Genomic DNA, 24,507 nt, shown 5'->3' on the forward strand with positions numbered 1-24,507 from the left:
TTCTTTTTATCATATGAATTTTTTATATTATTTTAATTAATTTATTAACAAAACTCAAATTTCAAATTTCAAATTAATTATTTTATATTTATAATTTCAAAAAAATTATATACAAAAATTTTAAAAACCCTTTACCAATATTAAATATAAGTATGGGGGATTTACGCAGTGCATTATATTAGATATCATTTTTGGGATTCAACTGCGTTAAGTAAGTCATTCAAAGTATGACCATTTCCATGAGAGGTAGTCGTAAAGTGACTAATATCTCATGATTTTTGAATAGTTCACTTAGCACTCATTGCATCGGGTGATGCTCACAGGGGTGAAGAAGTGGGATTGAAACTAGTGAAATGTGGAGAACGAATCACATAGCATCAATCATCACTTCCGGGGCTTGCACCCGGTAATATTAAATATGTTTTTTTTAGTGGTTTAGATATGATTTTTTTCTTTTATAATTTTTTTTAAACTTTAACGAAAAATAAATAATTTATAATTAAAATAATAATGAAAAGAAAAATAATTAATAACATAAAATTTTGAAAAATAAAAACTATAATCAATGAATAAATATAATATTATAAGATAAAAAATTTATAATATAAAATAAAGATTATAATTTATTTTTTTATAAAAAATTTTAAAAAATAATAATAATGATATGTATAAACAAAACCATAATATATTACCTATAAAATTAGTTTAGGTAAAAGGTATAGATAGGTAAAAGTGTAAGACTCTATCATGAACAACTGTTTTGATATTATAATGATGTTTTTTAATTTTATTTAAAATTTTAGTATACTCTATTTAAATATGGAATATCTAATTTTATGAATACTAATGTAATTAATATACAAATTTTCAAACAAATATGATTTAAAATCAATTAAATATTTCATTCACAATAAAAAATTATTATTATTATAATTATTCCTTATTATAGGAGAGTAAAAAATATTGATCTTGATATTAATTTCAAATTTACCAAAAATTAAATGATTTGATCTAATGTTTATTTTTGAAATTTTTTATTTTTTTTTTTTTAAATCTAATTTGTCGACATTGATTGCTTAGAGTCTTATTCTGTAATGATAATATGTACTTTGACATATTAATAACAGTCTACAGCAACCAACTTAATTAAATTTAATTACTGTGGGAAAAGACACCACAAATAGACTCTAAATCTCGAAAATTTGTCCAGCAAAAATATCAAACCATCTGACTACTATCGGCATTCCTGAAGCGATCTTTGCCGGTATTTTTCATGTCCATATCAAAGCCTTTCGTGGAATGCACAATACCAATATTAAATAGAGCCTTAAGATCTCTGACATTAATAATAACCACAAAAAAGTACACCCCATTTCTGTCCCCTTTTAGGGTATCAAATGGTACCACCCTCAAAGGAATCAAGGGACAACCTATCCCACAAAAATGATTTGGATCAAAAGACAACGCATCTCACAAGGATGGGTTGAAGTGATCAAATTTGAAGGGCTGGTCTTAATTTTATTTGGAAGGGCATATATTTATCTAACCCTTCAAAGATGAAAAGTTATAAAAAAAAATATACTTCTATTAACAAGTGTATATTAAATAAACTCTTTATAAAAAAAATGCCAAAATGAAATGGTGTCCTGAATCTTTAAAATTTAAAAAGTGGCTACATTAAAACACTATAAAATCTTAATAGAATTTAGTAAATAGGCAAACATTTTTCTCAAATTCTATTGAAAAAAGGTAACCATATGTTTCTTCTATTCATTAGATAATCTTCAAAAATATTTGAATTTACATCATTGAAAATATAAATCTATTTGCACAATGGAAAAAGTTTTTTTAGTTTCATTTGTTTCTAATTTATACTATATGTTTTGTTTAGCTTGAAACAATTTAAAGCAAACCAAAAAAATAAATATATACCTTCAACAACCAAGGGAATTGAACTTTTCTCTTAACATTGCTCAATCAAAGAACACTATCAATAGACTTTCATCTCCATTAAAAACTTCAAGCTTTATAGATTCAAAAAATTATGTAATTAAAAGGAAAGTTTTCCACATCTAATAGGGAAATATTGTAATATGTAATACACATCTGCAGTGTTGTTGTTGTATGGCTTGGTTGGTCATTTTTGTTGTTGTTTAAGAATGGTTTTCAAATTTGGTCCTTACAATGAATTCAAGTTTTGTTGATATCTTTATCTAATAATGTAGTTTCTTTTCGTTGATGTCTTTTTCTAATAATATGGTTTCTTTTCATTAACAATGTCATTTAGTTTTTCTATGATTTCAACATCAACTTAAAAACCCTTCATAGCAGCAGCTACATGGACACCCACACACAAAACTTATTTCCTAGATGTCGAATGGAGAAAATGAAGCGGGAGACACAATAGTAGTTGTATCGATAACTATTAGCATTCTATATCTTTTGGGAAGACCAACCTGAAAAAGAAAATTAAGTTGTAGCCGTGTAGGCACCCCAATCTTATGTTGTGTGGTTATTAAATAGCCCTGGAGTTTCATTTTAATACTTCTCCCTGGTTCAAAACTCTACATAATTTTATGGGAAGCACATTTATTATTTCTCAAAAAAATTTTATAGCATTAATTTCTATGTTTTCAAAAACTAGAGAGTTAGTAAAGAAAAAGGATTTTTAAGAAAAGAGAAGAAATACACGGTTTTAAATGAAGTTTGATTTCACAAATGCTAGGATTAATAGTAAGCTTTATTACAGTCAGTTTAAATGGAAGAAATGCTAGGCTTTTGTAAGCATTATAGTTGTCAGTCACGGAATCATCTAAAAAAAAATGGTAGTAGTTATTTACAAGAATATAAAAAAACGTTTGAATCACTAAGTGTAGTTACCACCATCTAATGGGGTAATTTCTTAATTGAACAATCTTGTCTGAGTGGTTGTCAAAATTGAACAATCTTGTCTTAATGGTTGCTTCACAAGAAAGAAAGAAAATGTTGCAAATTAGTAAAGAAAATGAAGATACAATAGAAAATGTGGTTATGATGTAAAAATGTCAATATTATCACTTTAATCTATTTTTAAACACAATAAAATTACATCTTTAACTAATTTATTTCATTTATTACTATAAAATAAAATAAAAATTCATTTATTACTATAAAATGAGAATGTATTCATTTATTACTATAAAATAAGAACTCAAATTAATAAACAGATTACTTTGTCTATATATCGATTTTCGCTAAAAAGAAACTGTAAATAAAGAACCCTATCGGTCTTATTCTGCTATCTCAAGATTTCCTTGTCGAACATCAGAGTTTCAAAGTAATGATGTCTTCATGGAAAGTGTAACGAACCCTATCGGCCTTATTATATTATGTCAAGATATCTATGTGGAACAATAAAGTAATGTCATGAATATGTCCTCATAAAGGTAGGATGGAAGTGGTTTTCATAGCGGTAGGATGATCAGTACTCGAATATATTCAGCATGATCAATACTCGAATATATTTGACATCCTGGAAGATGTAGTAGATGGTAGTAGTTATTTACAAGAAAGAATAAAATTGAACAATCTTGTGTTAATGGTGAGTTGACAAGAAAGAATAAAATTTTACAAATTAAAGAAAACGAAGATACCAAAAAAAATGTAGTATGTGGTTATGACATAAAAATGTCAATACTGTCACTTTAATCTATTTCTAAGCACTAGACAAGTATGAAAAATATCATTTCAAATGTTGAATTGCATACTTGTTGAAGGCCATTGATTGGGACCGTGAAATCGCTTACCTTTATCGACGCTTCAGAAGCTTCATAACTCACCTTCCAATCCCTGGAAAAACGAATATATGAAAAAATATGAAGTGAAATACTTCAATGGATTGATTTTTCAGAGTTGAGCAGAGCAAGATGTAATTACAAGCAGGAGTAAATATAAGGAGATAGAAATCCACATCAAATCTTCGAGTTGAATGGAATGATTAAGAGATTCTTCTTGATACGGAGTATAACCTTGATGGTTCTCATTCTGCAACAATTTCATCTTTTCCTCCTGAGGAAGGTGTTACAGGGAAAAGTGTCTATGCAGAACTGCTAATCCCACTAAGGCTGGTAGCTACCTTAGAAACAAACAAAGTAAAACTACTTTCGTTTTCCTTTATGAAAGATAGATGAGAGAAGAATAAAGGAGACCAACCTCTGTCTTGCGCTTGGTTCCTTGCTCGATTCCTCTCTCTTCTAATAGTCCTTTGCTACTTGCTTTCTCGTATACTCAGCTTCACAGAGTACCTGTAGAATCAAAGCAGCATAACACAATACAAGAACATGGATCTATTATCATAAACAACCTAGGATCATATGTAAATTGACCATACAAATGCATGAAACATAAATTACACAAGAGTATGGAGGAAAACTTGAATAGCTTTATTGATAATCAAGAAAGAGCCAAGAGAGTTACAACCAGTTGTTCTGACCCAGCATCATCCTCTCAGCAAGTAAGCCCTTCTTCACCTCATAGAAAGCTTAGATCACCGAACACTATGATGTTGCCTCAAGAAACCAACAACAATTCCTTACAAGATGCGAAATTCCAGCCTCTGGATCTCTGGGATGAGGGATCCATATATAGATGTCTGTAAGGGAGATGAGTCAGCTTGTGATTTGATTAGTGTCTTCCCTCTGATAGTTCTTGCTTTCACTTGGAGATTGATGATCTCTTACTCATCCCTCGTCAAATTTCAGAGAGGCAAGTGTCACAGGAGAAGTTTCTGGAAGATTCCATGCTTCTCCACCTCACAGATTGACACTGCCATTTGTCTCTTCTCGCCCATCGCACCCCATAGAAGGGATTTTTGAAATGCAACGCACCTACTGTGTGTATTTAGGTGAGATGCAACGCACTTTGCCTATGGAGCAGGTGAAATGATCCAGTTTTGACCAGTTCTTAGTAGTTTTTCATGGAGAACTTCTGGGAGAAGCTGTAATCAGTTGACCTTGTTCTTTTAGGAGTTGGAACAACACTTTTAGGGACTTAGGAGCCCTTGGTTTATGGACATTTTATGCTTGGGGTTGCAGTGCCCAAAAATGTCTATAACAGTTGCCCCCTAAAGCATGAGGTCGTTAATCTTTTTGATGTCGGGTGAAATGCTTTATCATGAGGATCCGAAGTTCTTTCAAGCTGGAAGGAGACCTGTAATAAGATACAATACAATACATTATCTTCATAATATTTTCATGATCTAGCTGAGGCGGGCATTCCCATGCTCAGCTTTATAAATTCATTTTCATGTACATAGGACAGACAATCGTCTGAGTGTAGACTGATGATTCTGGTAGAGCCATCATCCCTTAGATTGGATGATTATCTGTGCAGCAACGATGTACATTTGATGTCTTTATTTCCTGAATATATATCGTAGCCCGGATGGATGAAACTAGATCCGAGGTCTTCAATCTCGTTCGATCTTCACTCAAAGTACAAGTCGATCCATGTGAGAGATGTTCTAGAGTCGAACATGGAAAGACATCGCCTGATTACTAGCCAATTATGTAAGCTGTTAACAGGCGCGAGAGGAATCACCGATAATGATAATGATCCTCAAGGTACTGCAGTACAATTCACGTGGTGTGAATAAGGGACTTGGCGTCGAACACCACGCAAAATCTTTCGGTCGAAGGCCATTGATATAAACCTGTCGCTGGAAGTGAGAAACTTGCCATTGAGGCATGCAAGCTTCAAAGTACTGAAATGGGTGTTCCTAGATCGACTTCTTGGATAATGAGCTGATGTCGACAAGAAGCGATCCGTCATAGAAGGGCCTTAATGAATCCCACATCAATGACACGGAACGGAGCAAATGATTTTAATGGAGGTGAAAACGGTCTGGTGATATAAGGTTCAGGGTGGCGGTCATGAAAGAATGGAGTGTAAATGTATTGCAGCGGGTGAGACACAGGTGAATTCTCTGAGTGACTTCTCTTGAACATATCGGCGACACTGACATGATGGATTGGTAGCATTAACCCCAAATGTGGATGGTGTGATGTGACCATGGTGATGTGACCGGTGAATGAAACAACCCATCCCGACTTGGATGCGGATTGAAAGTTTCCTGTTCAAGAGCGACTTGCTACCAACAAAGTTTCTTCAAGTTTTCTTCCCAATTTTTCCCCAGTCATTGCTGACCAGTACCTCTTTATTTTTGTCAAGCTTGAGGAGGATAACATATGCTTGTTCTATAATTTTCCCTTCAGGCAAACCCATCGCTATGTTTTAACGAGCCTAGCGATAGTGAAACTCGTTCTTGTCATCTATGGACAAGTTTGTCGCTATCAGGTTTTAACAAGTTTAACGACAAAGATAACTCGGTCCTTTTCAATTTTAGAGAGTCTGAAAAGGGACGTAAAGGAAACTCCAAAAATTCTTTTTCGTCATCTAATCCCTTAAGTCCGAAAAAGTATAAAACAATACAGAAGGGATGAATTTTCGATACTTTTAACGAGCCGAACAAAACAAGCGCTTGATCTTTTTGTGTAATAATCCTTCTGGTCCAAAAAGATTAAAATCTAAAGGAGGGATAGCACTTCCGGTCACTTTAACGAGATGGAAAGGCCAATGGCTCGGCAATCTTTTCATATTTTATGAGTCAATTGAAAAGAGCTTAAAGGAGACTCGTCTTTGAGGAACGAGTGATAAATTTGGGTAGCAGCTGATTCCAGGTAAGGTTTGGAATTTCCCAATCATGGCAGTGTTACAAGGATGGCTAACAAGATCACTCTTCGCAACTGTTCCTCAAAAGGGGTAAACAATCAAATGGAGGTGAATGATCGGCTAATACAGAGTGGAGGTGATGATGAGAACACGACCAAGGCTTTAAAGGCTGAACTACTACATTCACGACGGTTATTTACCGGAAATTGGTTCATTTTTTATTGAGCTTAAATGCTGGGGGAAACATTTGCTCATTGCTTATGTTTATTTTTTAACAAGCATGAAGTCCGCGTTAAAACTGCTCGATTAATCCAATCGTATAATAAGAATGTCTCATATATAAAAACGACAAATTTTCAAATCTTTGCCCCACATCCTTTCTTTATGCAAGTTAGGAAACGACCAATCCTACGAGTTTAAAGGGTTAGAGGACCTACAAATTTAAAAAATAAATGGTCGCTCTTCACTTGCACGCCAAAAGGTTTGCATGCCCCCAGGTATAAAATAGAGTTTCAAGGTCACCTCTCAATCTACCGATAAAACATTTGTTTTATCGGGAAAGGTTTACCTCTTTCAGGTTACCAAAGATTGTTTTATCTGCACCACAAACAAAACACTTCTTCGGCGATGCCTACCGAAATAGACAAAGGTGAGTGGCGCAAACGCCTCTACCCACATAACTTTGACAAGGGAATCTTATTCCAGTCTAACCCCCTTTTCCAATCATGGATGGGAGTGTCAGACTAGTCATATATCTCTCGCGGAAACCTACCCTATACCTGAAGTTTTCCTGCCGAAGCAGACCAGGGTGCATGCCCCCTGGGTTTCAGTCATGTCCCCCGAATCACTCGCGCTCATCAGGTGGACGGACTGGGGATTGATGAGACATTCCTTGTGTGAAAAGACCATTCAGGGATGGTATATGACTATTTGCCATGTGTGAACTGGGAAATGAAAGTTGGTCTACGAGCTTGACCACTCTTCCTTCGTGCGGAAAACACATTACTCTAAAGAGTGATGAGACAATGGCTCCCATGCAATAAATATAGTCTCGTCCAAGGAGTACATTATAATCCAGGGGTCCTTGGACTACCGTTACGTTCATTTGAACGGTTTTCCCTCTCAATGTTATGGGCACATTGGGAAGGATCCCTAACGGTCGACTGGTTCCTTTGTCACAGCCTGTTAGATTTCTCATCTCAGGCAAAAGCGATGGAGAACCAAGCGCTTTCCAAGCAGTCGAGGAAAGGATACTCATAGAATCCCCTTCATCTATGATGGTACCGGCCATAACCATTCTATATACTTGAGCAATGATTCGGAATGGTACACTAGCCGATAAACGGGGTCTGCCTAGTAGATTCCAGTCAAAGGAAACAACTAGGTTGCTTGGAGGTGGGACCGAATAGACGGCCGGGTACGACTCTGACGAACTTCCTTCCTGCGGTAAAGGAATGGGTAAATTGCCCCCATGTTCATCGGAGTCTGTGTTTACGAAAAGAATTTGGACGGTGTCATCCTTGTTCTCTTCGGTGACTGTATCATCTGAAGATGGAACCTCTGAAGGCAAGACCGGGTCAACTGCCGCCTCGACCTTTTGACTTTCGTCTGGTATGGGTTCAGATGGTTTATCTTCAATGATAGACGCTTCGGCCGACCACCTGGGTGGGTCAGCCGGATTTTCAACTAGTGATGGACTCGGTAAGAGTTTCTTATATCCAGGAGGAAGTCGTAACGGTGAAACCGGACGATCGTCCAAAACTCTTTTAGCCTCGTCTAAGAAGGGACAATAGTGGATGGCGTGATCGCCTTCACACAGTTTACAAGGAAATTTGCTTTTTCCTTTTTGTCCAGGGGCTTCACTTTCACTAGTCGACGGTGTGTTTTCAACATGATCATCAGAGGTTGACGACACCGGGTTGTGAAAACGAGGAGACCAGTCCCTTAAGATCCGTGGGATGCAAGGACAATCTCTATGATAGTGGTCTCCTTTGCAAATGAAACATGGCGATTTAGGCTTGGTCGGTGCAGTGTGTGGATTTTCGCTAGACGACGCTTGGTTGCCCCTTTTCGCCTTTGGCTCCTTCTTCTTCTTCTCTTTCTTCTTCTTTTCCTTCTTCTTCTCAGGTACTTGATTTTTGGCTTTACCAGCCTCATCAACTGAAGAGGAAGGAGGAGAGGAAGAATTGGACAAAGTAGAGGGTTGTGGGATAACTCTAGAATTGTCTAGTTGCTGACTCGATTGTTCAGGAATTGTGGCGTTCTGAAGGACGGAGGTTGAGAAAAGCCATACGTGTAAGCCGATTGTCAATCCTGGAAGCGACAATGTGGCCATATGGAGTGCACCAACATCTCCCCAAGAGGAGAAGGGACTAGGATTTCCTCCAAGGGGAACTCCTTGGTTGGCGAACTCCATTTTCTCAACCTAAGACCAATGTAGGAAAGGTGATGATTATTCCGTTTAAAATAAATTTTAGACGCTTTGACACAACTTGTTTTTTCAATTTTAAAGAGTCGAGAAAAAACAAAAGATGACTCTAGTCGCCTTCGATTTTTAATGAGCCTGAAGTGATAAGTGCTCAGATGGACCTTTTCCGTTAAGGAGTCTGAAAATGAACAAAAGGGACTGCTCTGGAAATCTAGGCAGAGGGATTACCAAACCAATCGCAAAACTACAGAATACTTTTTACGGTACGGCAGTCAATCTTCCCGAATGATGTGTTCAGTGCATTGCGATCGATAGGGCGGCAGACACAGCTTCCTATGGATAAAGGATTAAGCCTATTGTGGTCTCCCAAAATATACTCGACAGTATGTGGGAGCACAAGTCCGTACTGGAACTTATCGTCTCAAAGTGGAGGAATCACCCAACCAACAGTGAGAACAACAGTTACCAGGCTTTATGACGCCGGAATACGTCTCTAGCCTAGACTTCTAGATGTTGTGCGTTAGGTTCCAAAGCGTTGTTAGATTCATTAAATTTATTTTATAGTTGATCTTGCTTAAGAAATTTGCCTTTCAGGTTCACCGCATGATGTAGATGTACAATTCCTAAAATGCAATCTAAGATGATAAACAGTCGTTTTATCTTCTTTGTGCAATGAAAATCCTAGCTACTAAGGAAAGAGAGATAGTATTCTTTCAACAAAGAGCAAAGAGAACACACTATATGCACCGTCCTAAATCAAACCAATCAAACAGTCTAAATGCAAATGCACATGCATGTATTTGTTTTCAGCCTTCTTAATATGTGAATGATAAAAAGAAAGCTAATATGCAAATCTGAATTATTTTTCAAAGCGACAATTGCTAACAAGTCTCTTTTCAAAATCAAAATGAAGACAGTGACAACACTTTGCGATTTGGAAATGAAAACTTGCTTTCGACACTAGAAAAACTACTAACTCAGATCAAATACAATAGTAACAGGGTAATCGACTATCAAGAACAATCATATTCTCTTCTATGACTGAAAACGACACTTGCGACACTTTCAAATGAAGAAACGACAGTACAATTACGTTACTTTTTTGTAAAGGAGAACTGAAAATGACTCAACAAATACATAAACACATTTACAGTTCTTTGCAAAATGGAGGCGAATAACAGCAAGGAAAGGGGTTTCAAACAGAGGTGTACTGACTACAGGCAACAAAACTCCTGAATAGATCTGAAAAGAGTGAACACAGAAACCAAAATTTAGGAACAATGCCTAGTCTGATCAGCGCACCTGTAACACAGTGAATTTGAAATGCAGCGCACCTACTACACTCGGGAAGTGCGCTGAATTTGAGATTCATAGAATAGACAGTGCGCTAGACCAGGGACGAGACTTTGATTGGGTTCCGGGTCACAGTTTGCAGTTCAGTTCAGGGATTTTGGCCGAGCAAGTGGTAATCAGTAAATCAATCACAGGGGTAGATCTAAGGAGGTTACTAGAGCCACCACAAGGGCAATTAGAAAGCTTGTAAATCAATTGTTTAATTCATAAACAAAACCCGGAGATTGACTGAAGCGGCATTTATCTACTTTGCATTTGCATAGCAAATGCAGTTCAAAGGCTACCTCGCTCGGCTTCAGGCTCCGTCTGTAAGTTTATAAAGTAAACAAATGTAGATAAACAAACAACCTAGTCACTCCCCATTGGAGTCGCCATTTTGTTCGATGTAAAGGTCATTTCTTGACTTTACCGTAAATAGCTTTGTTCCTTCAATGATTGTACTGCATGCTCGATAGCTTCATCAAACTAGTTAGAAATGAACAATATATGTTTGAAAAACGAGTTAAGACACTAATATTTTACTCGAATTACGTAAAAAGTAATTTAAAAGTGCTTTTACCTCTCATTTTACCATTTCATTTGAACTTTGGCTTGTTGGAGCTTTGGAGGTGCTTTCCCCCCTTGATTTTCATCAGCTGATTCCGGGAGATTCTGTGGACGATTTTCGGCGCCGTCTAGACCAAGTAGGAGCTAAACCTAAGCTCTTTCATTTCATCCTTTCCATTTTGCATTCTGAGCCTGATTTCTGGTTTTTCTGAGCCTCTGGGGTTTGAAAAACTCGCCCTGGCTCCATCGCACCCTTTATGCATCGAAAGGTGCGTTGGATGTTAGCCTGTCCACTGGCCAATTGACATGCAACGCACCCAGAACACTACTGTAGGTGCGATGAGCGCAAGGAAGGAAATTTATGCACAGTTTTCAATGGAAATTCTTGCTTGTTTCTCACCAAATGAGGATCTAACTCTTCTCTTGTTTGTTTTCAGAGATTTATTGGAGCAAAATGACCATTACATGGCGAGAACGTGAGCATGAAGAAGATGACATGCTTTCTTTACATGATCCGGTTACAGTAAATGCATTACGGAACTGTGGCCTGTTGAAGTTTTTCCGCATTTCTAGCATGAGACAACAAATCAACTTGCTGCAATATTTGCTTGATGCTTGGGATCCTACCAGCCAGGTGTTCTAGATTAGGGGCAAATCCATCCCCTTGACCGTAGTGGACATTTATTTTTTGACCGGCTTATCGAGGCGGGGTGCCCCCATCTCTTTATCAGGTTCGGCCCGTGGAGGTGAATCTGTGAGAGATTATGTTCACAGGTATTGCAAAGAGGGATCTCAGCTGAGTAAAGACGGCAAGATCATCATCCGAGATGTCACTGACAGGTCTTTGAGGACCATTCTGTTCACTTTTGGTAGTATGGCTGGTGGTGCGGCTCTTCATGTGGCCAACCGATCATATATGCAGTACGCCTTGGAATGTCTCGAACCGAAGGTGTTCAACTGGTGTGACGCAGTACTCCTTGTGATGAAAGAACAGTTGACCAAGGTGAAAGGTGAGAGATTGAAGAACTTTGGATACGGTTCTATTTTGACCGCCTTCGCCTTGGAAAAGATACCGCTGATGCAGCCGCAGTATATTTCACTTGGTTTACCTCCACCGACTGAACCACGTATGCAGAGATGGGTCGACAATATGTCTAGGCATGCTGGTCAGTCTCAGATTTCCTTTTCTGATACCTTCTTCGGGTGGTTCGATCGTCAGGAGATGGCTTATTCCTAGTATCCATATGCTGGTATGGACTTCCGGGGTGACTCGGATTTGGTACTGCCGGCTGGCGAACCGTGGGGTGCCATTGGTAAATTCTTGACCATATTTTTGTTTATCGTTTTTCCTAGCAAATGCAGTTTGAAGGCTACCTGGCTCGGCTTCAGGCTCCATCTGTAAGTTTATAAAGTAAAAAAATGTAGACAAACAAACAACCTAGTCGCTCCCCAACGGAGTCGCCATTTTGTTACAGGGAAAAGTGTCTATGCAGAACTGCTAAACCCACTAAGGCTAGTAGCTACCTTAGAAACAAACAAATTAAAACTACTTTCGTTTTCCTTTATGAAAGATAGATGAGAGAAGAATAAAGGAGACCAACCTCTGTCTTGCGGTTGGTTCCTTGCTCGATTCCTCTCTCTTCTAATAGTCCTTTGCTACTTGCTTTCTCGTATACCCAGCTTCACAGAGTACCTGTAGAATCAAAGCAGCATAACACTATACAAGAACATGGATCTATTATCATAAACAATCTAGGATCAGATGTAAATTGACCATACAAATGCATGAAACATAAATTACACAAGAGTATGGAGGAAAACTTGAATAGATTTATTGATAATCAAGAAAGAGCCAAGAGAGTTATAACCAGTTGTTCTGACCCAGCGTCATCCTCTCAGCAAGTAAGCCCTTGTTCACCTCATAGAAAGCTTAGATCACCCAATACTATGATGTTTCCTGAAGAAACCAACAACAGTTCCTTACAAGATGCGAAATTCCAGCCTCTGGATCTCTGGGATGAGGGATCCATATATAGATGTCTGTAAGGGAGATGAGTCAGCTTGTGATTTGATTAATGTCTTCCCTCTGATAGTTCTTGCTTCCGCTTGGAGATTGATGATCTCTTACTCATCCCTGGTCGAATTTCAGAGAGGCAAGTGTCACAGGAGAAGTTTCTGGAAGATTCCATGCTTCTCCACCTCGCGGATTGACACTGCCATTTGTCTCTTCTCGCCCATCGAACACCATAGAAGGGCTTTTTGAAATGCAACACACCTACTGTGTGTATTTAGGTGAGATGCAACGCACTTTGCCTATGGAGCAGGTGAAATGATCCAATTTTGACTAGTTCTGAGTAGCTTTTCATGGAGAACTTCTGGGAGAAGTTGTAATCAGTTGACCTTGTTCTTTTAGGGGTTGGAACAACACTTTTAGGGACTTAGGAGCCCTTCTTTTATGGACATTTTATGCTTGGGGTTGTAGTGCCCAAAAATGTCTATAACAGAAGGGCAAAAAGCCGTCGACTTTGCTCAAAGACTTAGTCCAAAAAATCTTCATCGATGACATGATGGATGATATAAAAAAAATACAGAATCTACATATGACTATATAAATATAAATCAACCATTCCATACATAATAATTTTAATTGGTTCCACCTAAACCAATGCACTAAATGAAAGTCCAGGGAAATGAAAGTTGAAAATTAAAACTGAGAGTTAAAATACCTTGCAAACTTGTTCTACACATGACTATATAAATATCAATCAACCATTCCATACATAATAATTTTAATCGGTTCTACCTAAATCAATGAACTGAATGAAAGGCCAGGGAAATGAAAGTTGAAAATTATATCTGAGAGTTAAAATACCTTGCGAACTTGTGTTGCACTCACCATAAGGTTGGGATTGGAAAAACCAATGCAGGGAAGATTCGCAGGCTCAGAATAATCTACCTCACTCATCGTTAATTCTGTCTGTTGTCATTTGTTTCTTTTAAATCTCTGATACCTTCAAAATATGCATGTACACGAATACCAATACATAGCTACTTCTCATATGCTATCAATGAATGCGAAAAGAAACCTCTGTTATCAACGAATGCAAACATAAACCTCATATCATGACTGCTAACTCTATCATTGCTGCCATTATGACTATGGCCTGGGAATGGATGAACAACCTCCATTACATCCCATTGCACTTTCTTGAGTGTTGTCAGAACCTCCTGCAGACTTTAGAGTGTCACATCAGTCAGAGAACTAGTATTTTTTGAAATGTTCTATGGACATGCAGCCCTTCATTGGGCATTTTATAATATTATTTTAATTTTTTTTCAAACTTGTAAAAATCAAAATTTAAATTTCTTTTGATTGGTAAATTTTGCTGAACACTTCTTTGACGTGCTAGAAGGCTTTGGAAGGACTATGATGTGTTCAAATTTAAACACTGATGGGTTATCCCTTGATCCTTTGGGGGTGGTACTGTTTAGTACCCTAAAGGAGGACAGAAATGGGGGTGTACTTTAATAATAACCGCACCATAGAATTAGTGCTCCCACACAACACAGAGATTAGTGCTCCGTTGTAAATGTAATTGGACCAACGATTCTAACCGTAGCGAAGAACCAGTGGACGATCTCCATGTATTGGTCAGTTTCGAACCAGAGACCGAGGCTGCCGACCCTGGGAGATGTTTGATGTTTGAGGTCTATTTCCTACGGGATTGCGTGAAACTTGAAAGTACATGGGCATCTTCACAACTGACGCGATTCGATTAGGATACCTCCATAATTTACTGGTAATTACTTTTAGCAAACAAATTTGCGCGATTCGATTAGGTTACCTCTAGAATTTACTAGTAATTACTTTTAGCAAACAAATTTCGGCATTGAGTACATTTTTCTTCCGCCGAACGTATCTTTTCAAGTGGATTCAAGAGAACATCGTTATCAGGAACCTTTAACATTTTTCTCAAAAGGAAGGTTATTGGTTAGATATAATCAAATTTTTTGTTAGTTAATGATAATCAATATACAATAATAACATCATTTTAATTATCAAATTATACAATATTCATGGAATTCTGATGATGCCAAAACGAAAAAATGTTGTTATCAACGTTAATATTAAATTTAAAATTTTGTTTAAATTTTGAAGTAATAGTTTATTATTTTTATAAAAAATATAAAAATCTACGTTTAATTTAAAAATTTGTTCAAATTTCGAATGGATGGTTTATAATTTTTATAAAGAAAATACAAAAATATATTTGCAATAAAATAGGGTTAATTGTTTTATTTTATTCTATTTATATTGATGATGTATTTATTTTGGAATAAGGTTTTCAAATTTTTAATTTAATTATCAAATATTTATTCAATGAATAATAAAAATTTTACTTTTAGATAATATTCTATAATATTTTTATAAATAAACACAGATTGAGATATATTTGTAAAGTAGTTACGTCTTTTTTGTTTTTTTAATTAAATTTATTAATTAAAAAATATATATTATATGAATATGTGTTATGGTTTTTGGGATATGTAATATAAGTAAGCCATGTTATTGGCCCATAATATTATCACATAGTCTATTATAGGTTAAGAATCTCCATGATAAAGTGAGAGTAAATCTCAATGATAAGAATCAAGTTACATTTTTTTTTTGAAAGATATATGTTTAACCTATGTATTGATTCTTTTTATAATTAATAATAAAATTATAATTTAAAATAAAATTATAATTTAGTTGGTTTTAATGATTTCTTTGAATCTTTGTAATGTGATATCTATCATGAGATAAGTGTTTTGATGCCTATCAATATTTACCAATTAACTATTTCATTTATAAAAATCTCCTCATATCAACATTAATACACTTCAATTTCTAAATATTGTAAACTAGCATTTGCACCAAATGTTGCAAAAGAAACACCGTAAGGCATAAATGTAAATGGTCATTGAAAATAAGAATTAATAAAGAAAATTGCATGCAAAGGTAGAAGATAAACACTATATACTAATAACAAAAATCTATTGTCAATGCACTACATTGAATGGTCATATCCTTTGTCTATTTAAAATATTGATGAAACTATTTCACCCGATTCCATGGCCTTGTCCACAAGTAATCTGTTCAATGTTAAGATTGGAAGTGCCTTCCAAAATACGAATACAATCATCTCATGCACAACCAAAGTTAAAGCTATTATCTTTAATACAATAGTTCTCATTTCTCCAACAATTTTAGAATGTTGTTGGAAAATATAATCCACCTGAATGTTGTTGGAAAATATAATCCACCTGAACTTGCACTGCTTTATTATTCTCGAAAACTATTTCACTGGAGAAATGCCCCTCTCATATATATAATCTAAATAGTTAGTAGTAACGCTTGCCAAATATTAACACTTCAGAGTCGATAGCAACATTCTCAGAGGTAGAAGGTCAAGGTATCTGGGGTCTACCTAATGTCAATGTTGTTGATCTAAGCTTCAACATTGTTAGACTCTCTCATAAAACAATAATAAATCCAAAAATAAATAAATTAATTAAATATTCCAAGTTAGGAATTTGTGCCTAACTCTTGGGTTGTTCCTCTAAGATAGGAGTTAGTTTAGGTAACTCCTATATTGGTGTGTGTCTGGTGAGAAATTATCTCAACCAAAGGAGAAATTATCTCAACCAAAAGTGTCTAAGAGTTTAGATTCTATCATAGAACCGTTTGAAGCTTTCAAACAAAGGACTTCCATTTCTGCCATTAATGTGGTATCAGAGCTTGTAGTAGCCTGGTCTAATTTGTGTGCGAGGGGTGTAATGATAGAGATCGATGAAGAATTACGGTGCTTTAATGATTTCCCGTGGGCTTAGTACGTATGGTTCCATCTTATTTTCGTTGGCACAAATGAATAAGTGTGTTCTTCTCTGGTGATCTGCACGAGCTGGAGCATGGGTATTGATCCCATGCCTACCAAATCTCGTTGAAAAAAAAAAACTAAGTTTCAGACATATAAGTGTAGACTCCAGAGTATGACTGTATGTACAAATGGCAGAGTATGATTCAGTGTGTGATACATTACATTGGTGCGATGAAAAGTGGAATTGAAGGTCGTGTTTCATCTGATGCAAAGTCGTCGTGTGCTACCAGACCGAGGGAGAGTAGCAGTTGTCGGACAGCTTTCGGATGCGGTCCAGGCAGAGATCTACAATTTCTTTTCCAACGGTATAATGGCCTCGGGCAAAGTTGTTGGCAGCGTCTTCTTTGCCACTGATAAGCTGCTCGGGATGGAAGAGTTGCCTGTAGATTCCAGTTCTGACTTCGTCGATCACAGTGGGCTCTAAATCCAGAAATATAGCACGAGGGACATGCTTTCTTGCTCCTGTCTCGCTGAAGAACGTGTTGAATGCATCGTCTCCCCCTCCCGCTGATTTGTCACTTGGCATTTGCCCATCAGGCTGGATACCGTGCTCAAGGCAGTAAAATAGACCTTGCTTGATTGCGGATCATCAACAGAGACAGAGGTAACTTTGGCCCAGATTACAACTTTAGTTTTCATCTTAATACATTTCGTAGCATATCTTAAGACAGAAGAATCCTTAAAGCCTACCTCACAGATAGATGGAATAAATACTGTGAGCTTGCCTGTCTCTTCATCAAATTCATAATTTGTAGCATTTTGGGGAAATAGACCTTTAGGTAGATGATACTCCTGTAAGAGATCAGGTAGTGGCTTTTGCATCGATCCTTTCAGTTTGTTGATCAGCCATTTTGTTCCTCCTTCAACACTGTTTGAAAAAGAATTGATATCGTCCCCGAAAGATGAGATCTCCTTGTTAGCACGACGACTAAACCAGAAAGACCCAGCTTTTTCCATAAATGCATCCATTCTGTGCCCTCGATGTGGTCGGATGATCCTCCCTGGTCTGTTTGACAAATATCAAAGCCAATATTGATATTTGTTGTGTTTAAAATGCATTTTGGCGTTGGAGCAGACCGCTTCAATGTTTTGTTTTCGGAGTATTATTTCCAGTTTATAGTCTGAACAGGAGTGTTGGCATAATTTTGTAGAACCTCGTAGTTTGCTGATGTTTGTTTCCAGATCAGAGATGCTTGTTTCCGGATTAAAGTTGCTCACGCTGATCTGGATCACCAATGCGCTGGAGTAAAGCGCCAACAGTGATTGGCCCTACGTTTCTTGTGTGTTGAAGTTGTTGATGAGTCGAAGGCCATGTCTAGCGCGATCTTTGTGAGCTTTCACGCAGGGCAGTCCACAGCCGAAGCCGAAGCCAGCTAAGCCAACCTGCCAGCGGAAGCCAGCCAAGCCAGTCAAAGCCAGTAAAACTAGCGGAAGCCGGCGTGAAAACCAACGACAGTTAGTCAGCAACCCACGTGAAAGTTGCCAGCCTAAAAATTGAATGAAAAAAAGTGAATGAATGTGTTTAAGATTTTCACAAAGTTCTTTTAAATGAATGAGTTTAAAAGCAATTAAAAAAGAAATAAGAAGTGTTTTGATTTGTATTTGGAGCGATAAGGTGCATTACATTTTTGTAAATTTGAAGACTATTTTGTGGAGATATAAGTGATTTTGTTTTTGGAGTGATAAGTGGTGGATAATTTTGGGAGATATAAGGAGTGAATAGGAAAGAGGATTATTGCATAAGGCTGCTTTATTTTTTGAAATCTTTGAAGTGATAGATTTTTCAAAGGAGAGCTCATTGATATCGGAGGTTGAGTCAGGTTTTTGAAAGCAATTTCTTCCAAAATTTGTGAGTGTCAAATTTTCACTGTTTGAGAAAGCTTACATGGCGATGTTGTAAAGATAAAGTACTGATGTGATTAATGCTTAATAAAGACATTTTTTTGTGTTGATTGTGTCCTAGATCCGCCCGAAATTGAATAAGGGGATCTTAGGTACACGAAGAGTGAGTTGATGATGGTGCATGCTTCATGTTTTTTTGCTTATGATTTATGTCTAGTTTTGACACATAAATGATCTCATTTCATGCACACATAAAATACAATGCCAACAAGCACAACACCTATATCGAAATAGTTGCAAGGAAGGATAATTAAGCTCCACACATACAACAACTCATCAAAGTTTTCAACATCGACATTCTACTTCAACAAGCAAATTCAATCAAGTGAATGAATTTGTAAACTTCATTGTTTCAAAGCAAAGTCTACATCAACATTCTTGCAAACAAATTTAAGAACTTGTGAATCAAATTCCAATTGAATTGTACGGGTGCATTGTCGGTTGAAACCGACACCCACGTTTTTATTTGATCATAAGTCAAGCACGTTCATTCCCTTCAACTTAGTCAAATTAAGACAAGTGAATTCATTGTTTTATGTGAGTCATTAAAACCATTGTAAGCTTTTTTGGGTGCATTTTCGACAGTGTTCGACACCCTTCCTTTAAGCAGACTCTATTGAATGCATGAATTTTCATTCTAAAGAAAATAAGAAACAAGTTCACATCTCCTGCAAGCAAGCGTGAATTCCAGAAAGTTCTAGCAAGTGTTCTCAGCAGGTACAATAAGCAACAACTCAAGCGAGCGTGCCATTCAAGTCCCATAGCAAGCGAGCCTGTCATCCAAGTAACAAAATCAAGTGCAACAGTTCAAAGCACGACATCTTCGACAAGAGAGCCTGACTTCAAGTGAGCAAGTTCAGATGGCACAACATATTCAGTTGTTAAACATTCTTCACAGTTTGCTCATCTCCAGTGATGAAGACATGGTGCACATCAGCAAAGAAACTCTTGCTGATATTTCACGTCATCTACAACAAACACATGAAACCATTGAGTTTCTTCAACTTGAGTCCCAACTTCAAAGGAATGAATTGCAAGAAAAGAGTGATACTTTCAAGTCTTTGCACCATCCAGATGATAAGTCATTCATCCCAACAACTTCAAGTGTCAAAGTTGTTCATGATCAAATTCCAATTTCTTCCAAACCCCTCATCGAGCCCTGGGAAGAAATTCAAAATAACAAGAATAGACGAGGCTTAGGATATGTCACTGATGACACCAACTTACATATCCCAGATTATTCCAAGCCAATTAAATTCGTGAGTGCAGGATTTCTTGAACAACACACCTCAGTAGGTTCTGAAAAAGTTGTAGACAAACAGAATTGCACGCAATCTGAAGTTGAAGTCCAACCGAAGTGTTCTCATTGTCAAAGAACCGGTCATATGGAAGATCAGTGTTTTGATCTCCATCCTTGTCACCATTGTGGCAAGCAGAATCATTCCTCAGAAAGATGTCGCAATCAACAAAAATCAGCCAGATTGAAGATACATTATCAATGGATCGACCCTTGGGAATGGTCATCCACAGTCAAACGATTGTCTCAGTTCTACAACCGACTACAATCACACATAGTGCAGCCAGCAGTGAACAGATGATGGTACTCTCATGCAGTTGAATGAGGGAGTACAACAGTGAAACTCTCCTACACCTGAAGGGGGGGAGTTCAAATATATTTTGGAGAAGATTGTCTCTCCTTTCAGCTGACAAAGGGGGGAAAATGTCAATGAAATTGACAAGTGGTTGTCAGACTGAAAGTCTCGACAACATCAGTGAAGCAGCCAGTGGGCATCTTCATCAGCCAGTGGGCATTTGTCATCAGCAGTGAGCATCAGCAAATTCGCCAGTGGGCGATCGACAGCCAAAGCAGCAGTGAGCAGCTTTCATCATAGCAAAAGAAACATTGAGTTGTTTTTCGACATCTTCAGCCAGTGGGCAATCATCATCAGAAAACTCGCCAGTGGGCGTTCATCAAATTGTGTCAGTGGACACCGGATGCTGTTTTCAAACAAAGGACAGTTGAATCCTTTTGCGGCTTGGCATGTGATGGCATTGTCAAGCAAAATTCAGAGATGAATCAAGCATGCAGCTGATTCATGTTCTCTTCAGATTTGAGTTTTTTCCAGCATCCAGTTTTGGCGGTTTTTTCAGGCAATGTTTTTGAGGATCAACATGAGAACTTGGAAGATGGTTCTCATTCTTATTTTTGGATTTATCATTGAGGGGGGCAATGTTAGACTCTCTCATAAAACAATAATAAATCCAAAAATAAATAAATTAATTAAATATTCCAAGTTAGGAATTTGTGCCTAACTCTTGGGTTGTTCCTCTAAGATAGGAGTTAGTTTAGGTAACTCCTATATTGGTGTGTGTCTGGTGAGAAATTATCTCAACCAAAGGAGAAATTATCTCAACCAAAAGTGTCTAAGAGTTTAGATTCTATCATAGAACCGTTTGAAGCTTTCAAACAAAGGACTTCCATTTCTGCCATTAAACATTTTTGTGGGTGAAATCATCAATGAGATCAGAAAACGAATTTGTAATGGTTGGCCACTCAAAACAACCAATTTTCCGACAGCTTGGTGCTAGTGACATAACTTCTTGTTCTAGGAAGAAAATAAGGGACACCAATCATATTACCATTGATTTAATCAAAAGTGCTTAAATTATGTATATTATGTTAACTTGTCTTTAATTATACAATACATTTTCACTTATAAATTAAAAATCTAATATAACATTCTCCCGGATCCGGGTGTCAGACGGTAGTACAGGTACGTGGATTGCTGTTTGGATGGGCGCGTGGTTGATCTACACCACCACTCAGCCTCTCACAGCTCCGGTCATAACTTCCCTTGTGCTCAAGATTAATGATGCTTTAATGCTACCAGTACCTCCTCTTTTTCCAGTTAATTTCTTGATCATGGCGCTATCAACTTGCCACAATCACATTTCTCCATTTCGCTTTGGTCCCTCCTTTGCAGATGCAGCGGTTTGCTCTCGAACATTCTCAGGAATACACTGGGCTCTGGTTCGTTGGATGAAATTCTGGCTATGCCTTCAAGCTACCCTCTGTCTCCCCTGCTTTTTCGCTAGCCACTCGTTTGCTGCTCTCCCTTTCGGCCTTTTGAGCGCTAAAGCCAAGTTTGTTTTCATCCCTATCCGCTTCCATAGTTTATCAAGTAGCCCGGATCACCCTGCTCCTCCAGTTATGCCAAAACTTCGACAGAGGATGAGTTGCAGAAGAGGCAGCTCCCGAGGGCAAATTGGACGCCAGGCCTTCTCTTCCACGTCGGACTCCTCAACTTTTTGCTCAGACTTCCGCATAGATAGGTACCTGTCTACTCGGAGTGGACGAGGTAGGGGCAGAGGATTGCACAATATAGCACCAAGCTCCTTCCAATCCTCAACTAACTCCGCTCGATTACAATTCCCCTGTAGTCGTGGCACTTTCTCCTTTATGGCCATGGTCACCATAGAGCTTAGCGAGCTCAATTCAGGTCAAGAGGTTGGTTCCCTTAGGGCGACTACGGATAGGCCGGTGGAAGACAAACCAGGCTCCATCCAGACAAACTTCGAACAGAGCAAGGCTACAGGCTCTAGCAAAAGCAAGGCTTCTCAAAGCATGAAGAATCAGGCGGGCTCCTCTGATGACAACGATGATTACAAGTATGGATGCCGCATCATCGAGGAGTCGCCTGATCCCTCTCCTAATGTGTAAACAGGTTGGTACTTTTTAGTTTTTTTGGAATTCAGCAAGCTCGAGAAGGTTCACTTATCACCTTCCTAGATATCATGATAAGTGCACTAGCTCAAATTGCCAGTTTCTCATGCGAAAGGGGCATTCTGCTAGCCTTCATTTTTCAGTTTCGGTTGCAGTCACAGCTACTTCTGTATTCAGTATTGGGTTGTCGCTTAGTTGGTCACAACTACTTGGTCTAGTTTTACTGTTTTGGTTGTCGCATAGCCCTGGTTTAATTCTCAGTTCCTTGTACAACTATGGGGTTTTCTGGATTTTTGCTTTAGTCATGATCAGGTTCTCTACAGTTCTTGAGGGCAATACTCAGCTGGGTTTTTGCATGTTGATCTGCTATTCTTGTAATCATGCAGCATCTTTGGGCTACCTTTACGAGGCCATGGCCTCGGTGTAAATTTATTTTGTATTAATATAGAAGTAGCCATATTCAGGAGAAAAAAAAAAAAAAGATATATATATATATATATATATATATTGTTGGAAATCTTATTAATAACCGAAAATAATGATGCAAAAATGCCCCTCATATGTATAATCTAAATAGAATCGATAGCAACATTCTCAAAGGTGGAAGGTCAAGGTATCTGGGGTCTACCTAATGTCAATGTTGTTGATCTAAGCTTCAACATTTTTGTGGGTGAAATCATCATTGAGATCAGAAAAAGAATCTGTAGTGGTTGGCCACTCAAAAGAACCAATTTTCTAACAACATGGTGCTAGTGACATACCTTCTTGTTCCATGAAGAAAATTTTGGTTTATAGGAGTTTGAAACCTCTTAGAGTCAGTGGGAATTCAATTGGATCATCTCCCTCCTTTCTAATATTCCTTAGATGCTCCTAGTCACCTTTTACCTACTAGACAAGAGCTAAACAAGATCATCAGGGAGGACATCTACAAGCAGTTCGTCCAGGTCACCTGGGTCAATCCTCTAGGAGGGTTGCGCCCAAAGATGGCCTTCTACGCTGAGCACTTCTTAGAGTTGAGAGACAGGCTCATTGTTCTACCCCAGTATACGTTTCACCACTGGATGCATGCTCTTCGCATTCCTCTAGGCCAGTTCAGAGTAGGTTCTCATAGACTTCAGGTAGAGATAGACCACCAGGTGGATAGACTAGACAGACTCTGCCAGGTATGGAATTTACAAGAAGTGGAGATCGAGGTGCACTTCATCCTTGGATGCCCTGTCTACTACGAGATCTGAAGAAGGTTTCATTGCTTGTTAAGAGATTCTCTGACCCTCGCCAACCTTTTCAAGTACCCCGATCAGAAATTTTTGGCCCTATATATGCAGGAGGCTCTTAGGTTTCGAGTGCATATTCTTCAACCTCCCATTAGACCATACCCCACACAGAGGATCCAACATTTTTCAGGGTACTACCTTCAGACAGGGGCACCAAGAGATCAATTGATACAAGTACGTATCCAGACTGCAGATCAATGAGGATCTGTGGGACCTCACCCTGCCACACAATATCTCAGCAGAAGTTCTATCTCAGATCCGTTCCTGGGAGACAGACTAGGTCCTCCAACATTCAGCAGCGTGTGAACCCCACCATGATACGATTTAGTGGACAGTCTGCACTTGCCATTGGCTCTTCATCAGGCCAACAGACTTTATTGAGTTTCTTCAGTGTTATTCATTCAGCCTCAGATGTTAGTAGAGATGGGTTTGATCCTAAGACCTATTAGCTCCTAGATCTTCTCCGCTAGGGCGAGATGTTGATTTACTTCATGCATTGTATCTTTGATTTACTTCATGCATTATATCTTTAATAGGAGGCCGTTTGGTTCTCCCACTTTGTATATACATCAGTGTACTCAACAGTCCCTTTGACGTACTTTGTGGTCATTAGTTGGACATAAATATAATTATCTTATCTTATCTTATGTT

The 24,507-nt window shown here is 37.8% G+C and overlaps 1 pseudogene; it reads right to left on the reverse strand.

The window, feature by feature from the left end:
* Positions 1 to 8,088: 8,088 nt before the first annotated feature.
* LOC149184145 (uncharacterized protein At5g01610 pseudogene) lies at positions 8,089 to 17,940 on the reverse strand (annotated as a pseudogene).
* Positions 17,941 to 24,507: the final 6,567 nt, after the last annotated feature.

This window comes from Pinus tabuliformis, chromosome 3_2 (assembly GCF_031772625.1).
Source record: "Pinus tabuliformis cultivar Carrire ecotype Pingquan chromosome 3_2, CPIR1, whole genome shotgun sequence".
Lineage (NCBI taxonomy): Eukaryota > Viridiplantae > Streptophyta > Pinopsida > Pinales > Pinaceae > Pinus > Pinus tabuliformis.